The 12,743-nt window shown below is 43.9% G+C and overlaps 1 long non-coding RNA gene across 11 annotated transcripts in view; it reads right to left on the minus strand.

Annotated features, from left to right (window-relative positions):
• Nucleotides 1-4,922: 4,922 nt before the first annotated feature.
• The window catches only part of LOC143804741 (uncharacterized), a 1,170,763-nt gene continuing 1,162,942 nt past the window's right edge, over nucleotides 4,923-12,743 (minus strand). For 10 of the 11 annotated variants that reach the window (XR_013221088.1, XR_013221086.1, XR_013221089.1 and 7 more), the window contains one exon: nucleotides 4,931-5,399. This is a non-coding gene — a long non-coding RNA (uncharacterized LOC143804741). Of the gene's footprint in view, nucleotides 5,400-12,743 lie in introns of all 11 variants that reach the window. The other variant, XR_013221090.1, reaches the window with a different exon arrangement.

Here is a 12,743-nt window from a genome sequence, read left to right on the forward strand (position 1 = left end):
TCATACCATGTCACGGTGACCCTATTCGGGACAGTTCTAACCTCTAGTATCAAAAACTTACCATACATTAAGTGACGTAATGTGAATAACGGCTAAGGCCGGCCTCACACTCAGCGTATGTAAATACGGTCCATTTTTTACGGCCGTAATACGCAGAAAAGTCCCCAAAATAGTGATCCGTATGTCATCCGTAGGCAGGGTGTGTCTTTCTCCTTCCCAAACCCGACAGGATATGAGACATGGTTTACATACAGTAAACCATCTCATATCCCTTTTTTTTTTGCATATTCCACACTACTAATGTTAGTAGTGTGTATGTGCAAAATTTGGGCGCTGTAGCTGCTAAAATAAAGGGTTAAATGGCGGAAAAAATTGGCGTGGGCTCCCGCGCAATTTTCTCCTCCAGAGTGGTAAAGCCAGTGACTGAGGGCAGATATTAATAGCCTAGAGAGGGTCCATGGTTATTGGCCCCCCTGGCTACAAACATCTGCCCCCAGCCACCCCAGAAAAGGCACATCTGGAAGATGCGCCTATTCTGGCACTTGGCCACTCTCTTCCCACTCCCTGTAGCAGTGGGATATGGGGTAATGAAGGGTTAATGTCACCTTGCTATTGGAAGGTGACATTAAGCCAGATTAATAATGGAGAGGTGTCAATTATGACACCTATCCATTATTAATCCAATTGTAGGAAAGGGTTAAAAAACACACACACATGATTAAAAAGTATTTTAATGAAATAAACACAGCGGTTGTTGTAATAATTTATTGTTCTCGCAATCCATCAGGAACACCCTCGCTTGGCAAAATAATAAACGCACAAGATACATACCTTCTGATGTCAGATCACGTCCAACGAGGTAATCCATCTGAAGGGGTTAACTAATATTACAGGCACGAGCTGCGATAAACCACTCGCTGGTGCCTGTAATCCCCGGGTGCTGAAAGAAAAGCAGGATCTGTACTTACATTGAGTCGCGGTGAGGCGCCCTCTGGTGGATATTCTCATGAACTGCAGCCTGGGAACTTTTTCCCACGCTCCAGGTCATATGAGGACATCCACCAGGGGGCGCATCACCGCGACTGAAGGAAATGTAGGTCATTGACCTACATTTCATTCATTCGCCGGGGATTACAGGCACGGAGCACAGCTGCATTTAGCAGGGCTCCTGCCTGTAATATTAGTTAACCCCTTCAGATGGATTACCTCGTGGGACGAGACGGTTCACCAGAAGGTATGTATCTTGTGTGTTTATTATTTTTCCAAGCGAGGGTGTTCCTGATGGATTGAGAGAACAATAAATTATTACAACAACCGCTGTGTTTATTTCATTAAACTACTTTTAAATCGTGTGTGTGTTTTTTTTAACCCTTTCCAACAATTGGATTAATAATGGATAGGTGTCATAATTGACGCCTCTCCATTATTAATCTGGCTTAATGTCACCTTCCAATAGCAAGGTGGCATTAACCCTTCATTACCCCATATCCCACCGCTACAGGGAGTGGGAAGAGAGTGGCCAAGTGCCAGAATAGGCGCATCTTCCAGATGTGCCTTTTCTGGGGTGGCTGGGGGCAGATGTCTTTAGCCATGGGGGGGGCCAATAACCATGGACCCTCTCCTGGCGATTAATATCTGCCCTCAGTCACTGGCTTTACCACTCTGGCGGAGAAAATTGCGCGGGAGCCCACGCCAATTTTTTCCGCAATTTAACCCTTTATTTCAGCAGCTACAGCGCTGAAATTTTGCACATACACACTACTAACATTAGTAGTGTGGAATATGCAAAAAAAAATGGGGATATGAGATGGTTTACTGTATGTAAACCATGTCTCATATCATGTCGGGTTTGTGCAGGAGAAATGAGAAGCCGGCAATTGAATTACCGGCTTTTAACACATATCGCGCTGAATGAAATCTAAATACAGAATATATATATGTGTCTCAATGACATATATATATATATATATATATATATATATATATATATATATATATATATATATATATATATACTGTATATATGTTTTCCCGAACATTTGAGCACATAAATCCATTAGATGTCGGTTTTGCAAGCCTGCGCGAAAATCTCGCAGTACGGATGCCATACGGATTACATACGGAGGATGCCATGCGCAAAATACGCTGACACACCCTGACTACGGATCAATATTTTGGGAACATTTCTCCGTATTACGGCCGTAGTACGGACGTATAATACGTGGCGTATTGTCTTACGCCCAGTGTGAGGCCGGCCATACAGTTCCCATGGCTCAGTGTCCATTAGCCGGATCTCAGGCCTTCTTAGGCCGGCCTCACACTAGCGAGTTTTACGGACGTATGAGCGCATAAACTACGTCCGTAAAATACGCATTACACACGGCCCAATGATTCTCTATGGCCCAGCTCCTATCTGCCGTATATTACGCATCCGTAATATACGGTCTTGTACGGCCGTAGAAAATCGCAGCATGCTGCGTTTGTCACCGTATTGCGCAAAAAAATCACCAATGAAAGTCTATGGGGGCGAGAAAAATACGGATTCCACACGGACCAGCAGTGTGACTTGCGAGAAATACGCAGCGGTGTTAGTGAAAAGCCGGTAATTCAATTGCCGGCTTTTCATGTAAATCCTTCTGAAGGGGTTAAATCAATTTACAGGCAGGAGCTGCGCTAAAGCACTCGCTCGTGCCTGTAATCCCCGGGTGCTGAAAGGAAAGCTGGGTGATCTGTACTTACATTGAGTCGCGGTGAGGCGTAAAAAACGGACCGTATTGTCTTACGCTGAGTGTGACTCCAGCCTTAGACATCAGTATTTGTAAACCAAAACCGGGAGTGGGTGATAATGGTGACGTGTTTCTACTATACTTTTCCTCTGATTAATCCTCACCTGGTTTTGGTAAACTACTAATCAAATACTGAACGTGTGAATGTGGCCTTAATATACAGTAAAATCAAAATGGAATATTGCACAAAATCTCTTGTTAGCTGAAGACGTTCACATATCAATATATACATATACCGTAATTAGTTATCAGTGGTTATAAAGGAAATATTTGTATAAAAATGCTGTTACCTGTGAAAAGATTTTCTACTGTTCACTTACTTCATATGATCCACTAACCGCCATCTTCGTGGACCCTACTTCTCAAGCGCAGTGACCCACTGATTTGGAAATAAAGGAGGATAGGGAGAAAATTTCTAATTAATCTTCTAGATTTGAAGTTGTCTCACCCCTTCCTAGTCTTAAATCTTTTCTTACCTTGACGGTGTCTGTTACATAGTTACATTGTTATTAAGGTTGAAGGAAGACTTTAAGTCCATCTAGTTCAACCCATAGCCTAACCTAACATGCCCTAACATGTTGATCCAGAGGAAGGAAAAAAAGCTTTATGGAGCTTTATGGTGAGGACCGGATTGGTGTTCCATTCTGCAGTGCATCATGATCTTAAACTATCCAATTTGAAGCACATGGATAAGGAATAGGAAAAAAAAGAAGCATTACTATTTTATTCTATAATATCTGTGCCTCTTTAATCATATATAGTGTCCTAACTAGCCTTTTTCCTTTTGATATAATAACTGCTGTCCAATTATAATTATGATATTGGTTACTTAATATTATTTTGTATCATCTTGCCATATTTATTAGGATGCTTTAACTTTATCTTACCGCACCCAGACCCACTGTATGTGTGTGCTGCCCCGGTTTGGCGTCCGGCTCAGTGATCGGCTACCTTGGGAATCGGGGGGGATGACAATGTTCCTCTGTTTGTACGGGGTGCCGGTTGCCCGGGCTGGCCGTGACAGAGCGGGGCATCACAGTTCAGTGCGCCGATTGGTATAGTCTTACATCACTTTAGAAAACAGTCACATGTGACTATATCTAGCATTTCTACTATTGGTTCAGTTCTCAAAGGTCCTTCAGGCGTCTATTCACAATTACCCGGCTCATGTGACTCGATCACATGATCTCATCGGAGACTTCCTATTTGTTTGACTCCATGAAAGGTCCTTTTATTAGGAAAGTTGTGAAAGACTAGTGCGACCTATGTTTGAATAGCTGATTCTATGTTCTATCGTTCCTTGACTGCTTTGTATGCGTAATTACACACCGGTTCCCCATTTACTTCAACAACTGGCACTATATAGGGAACTCCTATTTCTTTGTTAGCCACGCCTGCTGACGAAGCTCCAGTGGCGAAACGCGCATCGAGGTGCCCGACAGCGTGGCAGCAAGGGAGATCCACTAGTTCCAGCGATGGCCACAGGTACTACATGAATGTTTTCATACCATGATTGGTTATGATGTCCTCACAGGCTGGTGACTGTATCTGGATAATGGTTTATTAAAGACTTACTATCTGTTCATCTTAAACCAGTCTATTGTTACCATTTATCCCTGCTACAGTCCCCCTTTTCGCCTGTTATAATTTGTTATCTAAATAAAACTTCTTATTGACATTTATAGATTTCATCATAGATATATAAATCTCTTCCTCATATTGAGGTAATTCTTGTTTACCATCTTTAGTGCCTCTGGCTCATGGACTCCCTTGCCTAGCCCTGCTGTTGTGGCTAGTTTTTGTCTTGGATTGCCCTTGTGTTTCTTCTCACAAAAATAATCTATTTGTGATTGTTTTTTTATTTATTTAATAAAATTTGTTACATTTTGATACATATATATAGACTACCCTATTGTCTCCTTTTTATCAATGTAGCCCGGTATGCACTAACAACATTACTATGTTGTTGCACATCTAGGACTATATACTGTAGTTATAGGTAACATGTTTGTACATCAATTGATGTTTTAGGAGCTTCGGATATATTTTGGGAGAAAAAATGTATAGGTTTTTGCTGAGGATAGGGAGAAAAACCTGCAATTCCCATCATTAAAAAGGACAAAACACAAAAGCATACTGTCTGCATCTACACCTTTATTGAAATCATACAAAACTCAGTTACATAAATGTTGCAAGACAATTCCACCATTCCATCTGTACACTGCACATTATGACATGATTCGTTCTACAGCCTATCAGACCCATACAATGTATTGGGGGTGTTCAAGCAGAGGGACAATGAGACCTCTTTACTTCATTTACGTTAAATAAAGGGGACAATGTTGGGAACCAGGTTAGCAATCATCTACTATTGAAGAAGGCCTCTAAAACCATAGCAGGCCAGTGGGAGGAAGTCCACAGGTAAGTTTGCGTCTATTACCGTATTTGTACCATCTGTACTGCCACAAAGGTGGACATGTGTCTTTTACGTGTAGCGGTTGGAGAATATTGGTCAGCATCCAAAGAGATCTCTAAAACGCTGTGCTATATGATCCATAGAATTATAGAATATATGATGACTCTTTAGATAAAACATATCTTGTCACTTGGAATCTGCAAGATAAATAAGTAAGAAATAAATTAGTGACACAATAATTATCGATCTTATAGCAAAAAAACTAAATATAAGTAAGCTAATAACCATTGTATTCTTCAAGGCAAATCAATGTAGTGCATCCCATATAACCTTTTCTGTGAGGCAGAAAGGGGCTAACGGAAAGGTCTTGTGTCATTTTACCTTTCATAGTTGGATGTCAGTATGTAGAAGTACAATTTTTTTCTTTGTTAAAATCTTTCCGGCGTTGACTATATTGGGGTGAACACTTCCTTTATTCTTTGCCTTTTTTAATGATGCAGTAGTGTGTATGTGTTGTGGTAGAGTGGCTCACTTGCCTGGACATAGAGGTATAACTGGAACACTGTCTCTTTAAGAAAAGGCTTGGTTATTGAAGACCGCATAAACCAAGTTTTGGAAAATAAAATTGTTTGAGCAAAACAAAGAAACAAAAAGAAACACATTCCTTTCCTAGCTCCCTCTCCAGGCACACACTGATCACTGAAAGCTTTGGCAGTCAGCCTTTTAAGCCCAGACCATGTGACTCCTCCATCATGTGACATGATCTCGACAGGTCCTGTCAGGACTCTGCAGGTGGAGATACGGTGGACCTTCTCCCACCCGCTTTATGAATGTCCACTAAAACCAGCCCATAATATAACTTTCCTTTAACCCTCTCAACACGTAGTGTGCTGGGGGAAACTAATCTGGTTTTACATCACGGACACCATTATACACAGTGACACATATCTCCCCTCTATCACTTCCCCATTGACTCTGTCACTGTGTGTTTAACCCCTTAAGGATGAATCTAAAGACCAAATGTTTTCCTCACAATTTTGTCATTGGTATAATTTTTACGTACATGTAAGGCTACTTTTACACTAGCGTTGTTGGCTGTACGTCGCAATGCGTCGTTTAGGAGAAAAAACGCATCCTGCAAAGTTGTCTGCAGGATGCGTTTTTTCCCCATAGACTAACATTAGCGATGTATATCCACACGTCGCAATCGTCATGCGACGGTTGCGTCGTGTTTTGGCGGACCATTGGCACAAAAAAAGTTACATGTAACGCTTTTTGCACGTCAAGTCCGCCATTTTCATGCGCGGCCGAAACTCCGCCCCCTCCTCCCCGGACCTTACAATTGGGCAGCGGAAGCGTCGTAAGACTGCTTCCGCTGCCCACATCGGGCATTATTTTCACAACGCATGTCGGGCCGACGCATAGCGACGGCCCCGTGCCGACGCTAGTGTGAAAGCAAATTAACTTATTAAAGAGCCTCTCAGATGACTAGTCAGAGGAAGGTCCCTAGAGCCTTCTCCCCATCTTGCTCAGCATGAGCCACGGGTCTCTACTAGTGATGAAGGAATGTGCTTGGATAAGGTGTTATCGGAGCATGCCTGCAGCTGTACACTACACATTATGACATGATTCGTTATACAGCTTATCAGGCCCATACAATGTATTGGGGGTGTTAAAGCAGAGGGAGAATGAGACCTCTTTACTTCGTTTACGTTAAACAAAGAGGACAATTGCATGTGCAATGCGAGAAACTCGCACGAGTCTCTTGCCTCAATACGTGGAACTACCACCGGCTCAACTACATAGAAATACTGTACATGCAGCTGAACGCTCCGGTCCCGAGTGCCGGCGGCAGTTCCGGGTATTGATGCAAGAGACTCGTGCGAGTTTCTCGCATTGCACTCTCAAGCGTGACCCCGGCCTAACGCATACTTACAGTCCATTCCCAGGTCAGAAACTGACGAATGCCCACAGCGCACAGTACGTGGTCTGGGGAGGTTGTAAATCTGCAGTCACACAGAATGACTGCAGACTTATCAATTTGGACCAGACAGCCCCTTTAAGAAGTTAATAGCAGCTGTAATTGATGGAAGCTATAGAGAAATCTGATAGATTACTACAGTCTCTACAAACTACAGTGGCAAGAGATATGCATGTGCCGCCTTATCTGTGTGTATAGTGTTAGCAACTTTCCCCTAGGAAAGTCTTCAACAGTACAAAAGAGCGATCTTCGCCCACCGTCTGCTGTTCCAGCCTTCACAGGACAGCAGAGACCAAAGCTGTTGTTTTCTGCTCTAGTGGACAATGTCAAAACAGCAATATTAATTTATTAGCACTTGTATACTGTATTAAAGGGGTTTCCCGTAGCCAAAAATGTTGTGTTCATTTATGGAATCTAAGATCATTGTGTTTTTTAAATTTACTTTATTGTTTGAACTTAAATGTAGCAATGTCCTGGTCCGGTATTAGTGCCACTCTCTTAGCCCCACTTCCTTTACTTCTCATTTGTGCACAGGCGGTGTTGCTGACGTGAAGAGGGCTTGCTCTCTAGCTCAGTTCAGTGGAGTTAGCCCTCCTCTCAAACATGGTTATTGCAGGGACAGAAAAGGAGGAAGAATAGCTGTCAACTTGAGCCTGCGGTCGGCCCCCTCATCACATAGCTGACAGCCTGTGTCATAACAAATACAGGAGAGCAAGAAATGGGACCAAGAGAGTGAAATTAAAACTGGGATGTCACTGCAGAGTGTAATAATAAAATAATTTAATAAGATTTTATAATAAAATACAATTCTCTGTCACTAGACAATCGCTTTATGTTAGTGGCAACCATCAGTATCTGAAAATTTGATTTAATATATCAACCAATAGAAAAAAATATGATTACAGGAAGAAAAGATGATCACAATAAAAATAAACTAATATTTTCTACTAGATGGTGGCCCGATTCTAACGCATCGGGTATTCTAGAATATGTATGTATGTATGTATATTGCAGCCACATAGTATATAGCACAGGCCACGTAGTATATAGGAGCCATATAGTATATAGCAGACAAATACTACGTGGCCTGTGCTATATACTATGTGGCTGCTATATATATACATACATATTGTAGAATACCCGATGCGTTAATACAGGCCACGCAATATATAACAGTGGCCACGCAGTATATAACACAGCCCAAATAGTATGTAACACAGCCCACGCAGTATATAACACAGGCGACATAGTATATAATGTAGGCCATGCAGTATATAACAGTGGCCACGTAATATATAGCACAGGCCACGCAGTACATAACACTGCCCACATAGTATCTAACACTGGCCACGTAGTATACAGCAGCCACGTGGTATATAACGCAGCCCATGCAGTATATAACACTGCCCACGCGGTATATAATACTGCCCAAGTAGTATATAACACTGACCACGTAGTATATAGCAGCCACGCAGTGTATAACACTGCCCACGCGGTATATAACAGCCCACGTAGTATATAACACTGCCCACGTAGTATATAGCAGCCCACGCGGTATATAACACTGCCCACGCGGTATATAACACAGCCCACGTGGTATATAACACAGCCCACGTAGTATATAGCAGCCCACGCGGTATATAGCACTGTCCACGCGGTATATAGCACTGCCCACACAGTATATAACACTGCCCACATAGTATATAGCAGGCACGATGTATATAACGCAGCCCACGCGCTATATAACACTGCCCACGTAGTATATAGCAGTGTGGGCACATATCCATGTTAAAAAAAGATAATTAAAACAAAAAATAGTTATATACTCACCCCCTGGGATCCAGCGAAGCTGTCCCTATGCGCGTGGCTGCCGCCATCTTCCGTTCCCAGGATGCATTGCGAAATTACCCAGATGACTTAGCGGTCTCGCGAGACAGCTGAGTCTTCTGGGTAATTTCGCAAAGCATCTCTGGTAACGGAACATGGCGGCAGCTGCGAGCGCATCGTCTGACTACGGAGGGTGAGTATAGCAGGTTTTTATTATTTTTAACATTAGATTTTTTTACTATTGACGGCAGCATCAATAGTAAAAAGTTGGGGACACACAGGGTTAATAGCAGCGGTAACGTTAACCATAGTGCAGTCCGTCACCGCTGGCATTAGCCCTGTGTGAGCGGTGAGTGGAGGGGAGTATGGAGCGGGCGCCGGGCACTGACTGCGGGGAGTACGGAGCGGGCGCTGGGCACTGACTGCAGGGGAGTAGGGAGGGACTAATCAGACTATGCCCGTCGCTGATTGGTCGCGGCACTTATGACAGGCAGCAGGCGAGACCAATCAGTGACGCGGGATTTCCGTGACGGAAGTTGCAGACAGAAAGACGGAAGTACCCCTTAGACAATTATATATATTTCCTATGGGAGGTGGAGCCGCATATTCATCACTGTAATGAGCGGCACCACGTGACCGCTCATACAGGACAAGCTGCGGCGCTGAGAGGAAGCAACGAGGGAGCTGGGTGAGTATTTTATTTCCAGTGGGCAGGCGCACAGGGGGTGGGAGGGGGGAGGTTGCCGTGAAGTTTATTTTAACCACAAAAAAAAATTAAAAAAAACATTGATTTTTCATTCCTTCTCTCCAGCGAACGCTGCTGGAGAAAAGGGATGAATGGCGGCTTCAGCACCACACTGGGGGGACAGCGCTTACTGTAGCGCTGTCTCCTGCACGGCACACGGACAGCATCCGTGTGCGGTACGTGTTTTACACGGACCCATTGACTTTAATGGGTCCATGTGATCTGTGTGCTCCCACGAACACTGACATGTCTCCGTGTTTTTCAAACGGACACGCGGTCCATGAAAACACGCTGACATGTGCAGAGACACATTGATTTTAATGTGTCTACTTGAGTCAGTGTCTCCGGTACGTGAGAAAACTGTCACCACACGTACCGGAGGTACTGACATGTGAAACAGGCCTTAGCTAGAGGTGTAAGGGTGATTGACTTATGAGAAGGGCAGGGACAGCTCTGGCACAGATTATTTGAAACATGTTAAATATGGATGAGCGAATAGCCACAGATAACTCCTATTCCAAATAGCTATAGCACTTACGGAAGACGCTGCAGAGGGAACCTGGCTACCTGGAGCGCTCCCGATAATCAGCTGATCAGTGCTGCAGCTGCATGTGTCGCAGCTATGTGACAATCACAACATACTGTACATGGAGAGCCTGTTTGTTGTGACTGTCACACAGCCGTAACACATGCAGCTGCGGAGCCAAACAGATCGGGAGCGCTCCAGATATCTGGCTTCCTGCTGCAGCTTATTCGGTAAATGCTATAGCTTGCTGAATCAGCCCTGACCCGATCAAATTCACTCATCTCTAGTCCTTAGCATTAAACCCTGGTCCACAGCTAGAAAACTTTCTTTAACCTTTTTAAAGGCCCCGTCACACATAGCGAGATAGCTAGCGAGAACGCTGCTGAGTCACAAGTTTTGTGACGCAACAGCAACCTCAGTAGCGATCTCGCTATGTGTGACACGTACCAGCGACCAGGCCCCTGCTGCGAGATCGCTGGTCGTGTCGGAATGGCCTGGACCGTTTTTTGGTCGTTGAGGTCCCGCTGACATCGCTGAATCGGTGTGTGTGACACCGATCCAGCGATGTCTTCACTGGTAACCAGGGTAAACATCGGGTTACTAAGCGCAGGGCCGCGCTTAGTAACCCGATGTTTACCCTGGTTACCAGCGTAAATGTAAAAAAAAACAAAGAGTACATACTCACCATCTGATGTCCGTCAGGTCCCTTGCTGTCCGCTTCCTGCTCTGACTGAGTGCCTCCGTACAGTGAGAGCAGAGCGCAGCGGTGACGTCACCGCTGCGCTCTGCTCTCACTGTACGGCCGGCAGTCAGTCAGAGCAGGAAGCGGACGGCAAGGGACCTGACGGACATCAGATGGTGAGTATGTACTGTTTGTTTTTTTTGGTAACCAGGGTAAACATCGGGTTATTAAGCGCGGCCCTGCACTTAGTAACCCGATGTTTACCCTGGTTACCCGGGTGCTGCAAGGGGACTTCGGCATCGTTGAAGACAGTTTCAACGATGCCGAAGTCGTTCCCCTGATCGTTGGTCGCTGGAGAGAGCTGTCTGTGTGACAGCTCCCCAGCGACCACACAACGACTTACCAACGATCACGGCCAGGTCGTATCGCTGGTCGTGATCGTTGGTAAATCGCTTAGTGAGACGGGGCCTTTAGGCCAACCTTCAAAGCATTTTGGGCAGTAACTAAAACCGGATGGGGTATAATAATTAGGACTAAATCCCATTAGCGCACCACCTTACAGAACATCCCCACCATGAGTGTCATTAGAGCTGCACATTGCACAGCAGTGACTGTAGATCGCAGGTCTGCTACTTACAGTAGTAGCTGATATAGACTAAGGAGAAATTGGGAGAAATTTCCTATAACTTTGTTTTCAAAGGGACCAGCACCTATAGCTGCAGGTTTTGTGATTGTTATTTAGTATTGTTTTATGATTTTGAAAAAATTTTTATTATACTTTATTGTAGATTGTGAGCCCTCGCGGGCAGGGTCCTCACTCCTCCTGTACCAGTTATGACTTGTATTGTTCAAGATTATTGTACTTGTTTTTATTATGTATACCCCTCCTCACTTGTAAAGCGCCATGGAATAAATGGCGCTATAACAATAAATAATAATAATAATAATAATTATTATTAGCTTTGACTACAGGCTTTTTTTCTATAATTAAGCAGACAGAATTTTACATAGAAGCAATAGATTTTTTGTTGGTAGCTACTTTGGATTGAGAATAAAGGCGCATTGTCTTCCTGAGACATAATTTGATATCTGATAAATGCCTGTTGTAATTGACTATCATACATGTTTGTACAGTAAAGGAAGGGGCTTTCAACTATCTTCACTAAATTGTTGCGCTTGTGTTAAAAATAAAACCGGCTGTTACACACCCTTCCCAGATCTGATGTTGCTCGGGTGATTGTTGCAACATCAAGTCCTCAGCAGTCAGTCACTGGGCGCAACAGCTCAGGCAATCTAAGGGTATGTGCACACGTAGATGGAACCTCTGCAGATTTTCCGCACCTGTTTTGAGAATTCCGCAGGTAAAAAGCACTGCGATTTACCGCGGATTCCACCTGCGGTTTTACATCTGCGGATTCCTATTATGGAGCAGGTGTAAACCGCTGCGGAATCCGCACAAAGAATAGACATGCTGCGGAATAAACAACGCTATTTTTCCGCGCTTTTTTTTCTGCAGCATGTGCATTGCGGATTTTGTTTTCCATAGGTTTACATGGTACTGTACAAGGCATGGAAAACAGCTGTGATTTCGCCGCATCAAAACCCCGCAGCAAAATCCGCAACGTGTGCACATACCCTAATTCTATGCTGCAATTTTGCTGCGTTTTTTTTTTTTCTGCAGGAAAAACCTGTTCTCTTGGCAGTACAGAAGCTGCTTGCAAGAAGCAGAATTTGCCACTTTTGTGTATGTTTTTTGCTATTTTTTTCTGCATTTTTGGTG

This window comes from Ranitomeya variabilis, chromosome 2, assembly GCF_051348905.1.
Source record: "Ranitomeya variabilis isolate aRanVar5 chromosome 2, aRanVar5.hap1, whole genome shotgun sequence".
Taxonomy (NCBI): Eukaryota; Metazoa; Chordata; class Amphibia; order Anura; family Dendrobatidae; genus Ranitomeya; species Ranitomeya variabilis.